Below are 6,207 nucleotides of genomic sequence, written 5' to 3'. Positions count from 1 at the left end.
TGCACTCCATGGGTTTGCGTCTAGTCGCAGAACGACACAGTCTTTGAGTGTCCAAACCACAAAACCGCAGTAATTACTGTCTGTCACAAATATTGGTGTTTGGACTTGTGTGTAATATTGGTGACTTTGGTTCAGTTGAACCTTTCTATCAACAAGAGTTCAAGGTAGAAGTCTTTGGCCACACATGCCTCTTGGATGGTGTTGTTTTTGTACTTGGATGGACACTTGATTTCAACGCATCCTTTCCCACAGCAAGTGCACCTGACTATGCCATCAGGTGATGCTCCAATTTCTGGGAAAGCAGGATTTATGAAAAACCCACATATTGTGTTGTCCCTTGTTTTTTTAATGTAGGTCTTCCTTGCATCCTCTTCATGTGTTGTACCCCAAGTAAGATCAGCTGTGATACATTTGCTGTCCTTTGGATAGCACATTTTTTTGATAGTTGACTGAGCTGGTGACCTGACATCAGTAGCATAAACAGCATGCGTATTAGAGGCAGTGATTCTGCCTGCTCAAGTAGCAAACCAAAAAGAAGATTTATGCTGTGTGCGTGTAGTCTTTTCGATTTGTTCAGCTTGTTTTTGTTTTTTTTTGTGCTCGGCAGTGCTTTTCCAAAATTGAAAAATCACATTCATCAAGCCTGGTGTCATGTAGGCAGTGAAGGGATTTCAAAATAGTGACAGGCTCCTTGAACTTCTCACAATATTGTGGCAGCACACTCAGTATAGCAGATTTGCCACAAGCTCCATGAAGATCTGCGTAGAATTGTGTTGGTGGTGGTGTAGTGAGCTTCCTGGCACAAGTCCTCAAACCAGGCTTGCTGACAGTCTCAGCATTCAGTAGACAGTTTAGTGATTTTCGTGTGGCAGCAGCAGAAGTATAATCAATCTTGTGGCCCACCTCAGAATGTACTTAGTTGACATTACTTGGTCAAATCCAATATGCAGGTTTGTCAGTGACAGTCTTTATTTCCCTGCACCGGACAGTTGCTTCTACTTTGAACAACAGAGCCCCAGTGTGAGTGCATGTCTCTGCAACACCCACCATGCATGTACAATGGGCTGAGGAAACTTTACTAGTGGAGGAAATTATAACCCAAGCCTTCAGCGGAGCCTCACTTAGGCGCTGTGAGTGCATGACCTGTTGAAAGACAGAAATGCAATTGAGAGTGTTATTCATCAAATTAAGAAAAGATATATAGATAGATAGATATGGTCAGATAGATAGATAGATAGATAGATATGGTCATATAGATAGATATGGTCAGATAGATAGATAGATATGGTCAGATAGATAGATATGGTCAGATAGATAGATCGATAGATAGATATGGTCATATAGATAGATATGGTCAGATAGATAGATATATAGATAGATATGGTCAGATAGATAGATAGGGTCAGATAGATAGATATGGTCAGATAGATAGATAGATATGGTCAGATAGATAGATAGATATGGTCAGATAGATAGATAGATAGATAGATATGGTCAGATAGATAGATAGATAGATATGGTCAAATAGATAGATATGATCAGATAGATAGATAGATAGATAGGGTCAGATAGATAGATATGGTCAGATAGATAGAGTTCTCTTCTAGTGAAATGTTGATTTTAATCAGGTGTGTTGAACAAGAGAGACATGCAAAATATGTGGCGGAGGCGTGGCCACGATTAAGAACCGCTGTTCTAGCTCTAGGCGGAGATACATTTCGAAATTTTTGTCTCATAATAATAATATTAGCTAAAATAGGATATCAGTAAGTAGGCTTTTTTCAAGTCAACCTAATAATAATAATAATAAAAAAACAAGAGTGACACCTTACCTTTGCGAGTACGACTGTGGATTCACAGTTTGCTGGTCTGTGGCTTAGCAGATCTTGCACCCAGCCACTGCAAAATTGTTCGTGAGCATCTAGGGATTTGTAGCATTTGAACTGACTAAGAGTGTATGCACTTATACCAAATATGAGATAGTTGATGTAATGATGGATATGTGAGTGGAGGTAGTGCTTCGGGATCTGAAAACCATTCTTGTGCTGGCAATTCATATGGATCTATGTTGTTAATTGTCTTTAATTTTTCGTAATACCGTTGCTTGGCGTTGACATTTAAATTGTCCCGGTAGGGCCCACTTTCCTTTTTATTACACTTCTCCATTTTATCCCTTCTACATCAAAATTTCAACGCTTTACGCAATCAAAACAAGGTATTGGTATTAACACTAGCCGAGCACGATCCTCCCAGAATGGCGGCAGCGCCCCAGCATGCAACGCGGCGTGACGTATCTTCACAGTCTATAATAACAATGCAGAGTCTGTCTAACCGTTTTAAAATACAGCTTTCAGTTTAATTCAAATGGGTCCGATATGTTTTGTGGTCCGTACCGACTCTATTCCGAGTACTATTCACCATATAAAAACTGTAACTGTGTGTAACAGATTTAATTTTGAATCTCCTACGACTAATAAACGTGGAGGAGTTCAGATCAACACAGTCTCGGCTACCGTTTATTGTTTTCTTATATTTGCAAGTGTTTAGGCGAACCCTCGGTATGAACGCTCAGTGACATGTGAATAAATGAACGATTTCAGCTGCAGCAATAGCGTCTTGAAGGGAGCGGGACGTTTCAGATACCAGAGAGCATTTGATTGGTCAGAAGATTTGATGAGAAGCTGAAGTATGAGGTGATGCAAAAAAAAATCATTGATCCATTTTGGCGGAAGTGACAAACTGCAAGCTTTGAATGCTTATATCTTCTAAATGCGAATTTTGTCACTGTTTTGGAGCACACTGCCTTATAGATAACCTTAAGACTAACATATTGATACTAACACCCAAAAAACTTTTAATTTTGATTTCTTTAAATAACTTTAAATAAACCAAAAATTAATTTTGTTAGATGATCAAATTTATTTAATCATATTTTAGTCATATTCTTTTTACTGTCTTGATGTTTCATTAAATGGTTTTAATTTTTGTTTTACTGAACTTTCTCAAATGGAGTCACAAATTAATTTGAAGGGAAAATGTGGGAAGCCGCCATTTCTTCAGTCCCAGCTCTGCCAGATCATATGTGGTAAGTAAAAAAATACATATATACATATGTGATGCGATCTGGAAAACCCCATCACATGGAGAAATTTTACCCATTTCACATCTGTTTTCATTTCTTTCATAGCTTGTCTGTAACAAAAGTTATGGTTATCTGAAGTCGATTGATCGCTATGATTTTCATGAATGGAATTTTGAGAAAAACATTTTTAAAGATACAACAACAGTCAAGTATCACAAGTAAAAGTCACTTTACTGTGTTAAATTACTTATTTTAGTCACTGTACATTTACTAAAAGATACAAAATGGTCACTTTGACCCCACTAAAGTTTCGACAAAGGAGCGGCCGGCGGGCTTGCGGCAACCACATGTGACGACCCCGGGCTGGACTCCGCTTCGTCCACGGTGAAAGCCGATCCGGTGATCCACAGCGCGAAGTTGATGTATTTCCTCAGCGACCAGCACGGATCAGCTCTAGGCATGACGAAGCAGATATCATCCTCTTTTGGAAGGCCAAACAAAGTAGTTTCGCTTTCACAACGAAACACAGCGCCTTCACGACATGGCGGCGGCGGCAACAATACTACAGCGAGAATAAAAGTTACGCCTTCTTTCTTTGCGTGAACATTTGGGCGGCGTTATGCAAATCTTCCCACATAGTGACGTAGACATGTGGGGCCGTGTTAGAACGAGCCGTTTTAGGTAGGTGTGGCTGACTCTTAACTTTTATAAAGAATATCTCTTTGGATTTAAGACTTACTCAGAAACCTCAGAATTCATGCTGTGAAAACCATTTTTAAATCGGACACTGCTTTACCATGGAAATGGTACTTTAAAATCTTTTAGCGGTCTCCTCCCCTTAGTGGGAGAAGTCAAGTGTCATATTACAAAATGTATTACAGCCTTTTAGAATCAAACGTTTTTATAATCTTGACAAAATACATATATTTGGAAAGGTCTGAGTCTCAAGATTCCATATTTGGTGGTTATTTTTTGATGGAAGTAATATTGACAGAGAAATTTAGACCTTCGTGACAGAAAAATGCATCAACAAAAATTCTACAGAGTTTGGATGGCACCCGGTGGCTGTTTGTGGTATAACGCCCTAAATAAAACCTCACAGGAACCTCAATTTTTTATACATCAACTTCAAATTTGGAACATAACTTATTTAGACATAAGGCTTTAATTTTATAGCAATTTTGGATTCAAAAATATTTTGTAAAATATTTACTTTATATAAAATAAAATTGGTACATTGCATTTTCTTTACAGTAAATGTAAAATACACAAAATAATGATCTTTAAAATAGCATCATATGACCCCTTTAAGCTAAAAGTTTTTATTGTTTTACCCCAATTCATTATTAGTAATGTTACATTTTTTATTTAAAAAATGTATAATGCTGCTGAGAATCGTTTTATAGAACCATCAGATTATATGTGTGGGTGCGCACACGCATATTGTGATAGGCCCTCATGATCTGTTACTAGGGATGTAACGATTCACTCAACTCACGATTTGATTCACAATGTTTTTTTTTTTAACAAAATGAGATTTAAGACAAATTATAAATTAAATGTGTCCCTTTTATTATTGCTTGGACAAAATGCTGCATGTTTCTTTGTGAAACTGAAGTATAACACTATAATAATATACTAATATAGCACTTGTATATTATTGCTCTTTTGTTGGTTTTGATTGCTTCTATTATCCTCATTTGTTAGTCACTTTGGATAAAAGCGGCTGCTAAATAACAAAATTTAAATATAATGTAAATGTAAATAACAAAACTAAATTGAAATTTTAAAACAAGCCCCAAATCAAATAAATAAGTAACACAAATAAAAGAAATCTCTTCATATAAACAAAATAAGGCTTTGTCTGTGCTCTTTCCATTTAAAATTAGAGGCAACCACTGCATTTTAATCATGACCCAAACAAAGATGCTCCATACATGAGCAGTTTTTAATATAAATTTGTATAATTTCAAAATTTGAAACAAAAACAGAATGGTTTGACTTCAGTTTTCTGAAACTATACATAAAAAAATATCTGCATGAAACAGCGGACGAGCTGAATGAGACGCAGATTCACTCTCTGCCAGCAGGTGGCGCTTAAAGAGTTTCCTTAGTTTCGGCTGTAAACAAAGCAACTCTGCACTTATGAACTTTAATATGCATTATACAGAGGCAAGAGGAAAAGAAAAAATACCATCTAAACTTTTCTAAAGACAGTAAGTTACCCTCAGACATACATTCATATAAACTCCTACCCCTAAATGAATTGCGATTTGTTTAGCATCTCAACCGATTTGAACCGTCACATATTTGAAACGATTTTCAACCGGCTCGCGGTTAATCGTTACATCCCTATCTGTTACAATTGTTTACTTATTTTTGATATTGTCCTTAAAATCAACATCTTTCTCACATCTCAGAGAGAGAGAGAGAGCATAACACAGCATGCAATGGAATGCGGCCTGTCATGTGGACGTCAGATGGTGGCCCCGGATGGAAGAGTTTAAAACGGACCATTAAAAGTTCAAAAATGAGCCTCAGGACTTCATTTATGTCCTGACACCAGGACAGAGTTCAACAACCATCAGTCTTCATATTGTACACCAGGAGATAATTAAAAGGTCACAGGTCGTGTCCACATCCACATTTCCACATATGGATATCATTAACAGGTCACAGGGTCAACACGATGCGGGTGGTCACGAACGGGGTGGGCTATGTGGGGGAGGGGAAAGGTCACAAAGATCAAAGTCATTAATCATATTGACGTTTAGTCCCGGCTACTTACTACTATCAGTTACCATGACAATCTCCAGCCAATCAAAAACAGGTTTGCCTTTTCAAGCATCTCATCGGTTTGTGCTTCAAATATTTAAAGGGGTCATATGATGCGATTTCATTTTTTCCTTTCTCTTTGGAGTGTTACAAGCTCTTGGTGCATAAATCAGATCTGTAAAGAGTATGAATATCCAAAGAGATATTCTTTATAAAAGTTAAGAGTCAGCCACACCTACCTAAAACGGCTCGTTCGAACACGCCCCCACATATCTACCTCACTATGCGGGAAGATTTGCATAACGCCGCCCAAATGTTCACGCAAAGAAAGAAGGCGTAACTTTTATTCT

Source organism: Sinocyclocheilus rhinocerous, unplaced genomic scaffold (genome assembly GCF_001515625.1).
Source record: "Sinocyclocheilus rhinocerous isolate Xijiao unplaced genomic scaffold, SAMN03320098_v1.1 scaffold1604, whole genome shotgun sequence".
NCBI lineage: Eukaryota > Metazoa > Chordata > Actinopteri > Cypriniformes > Cyprinidae > Sinocyclocheilus > Sinocyclocheilus rhinocerous.
The sequence above is the reverse complement of the archived record's forward strand: the minus strand, read 5'-3'. Positions refer to the sequence as shown.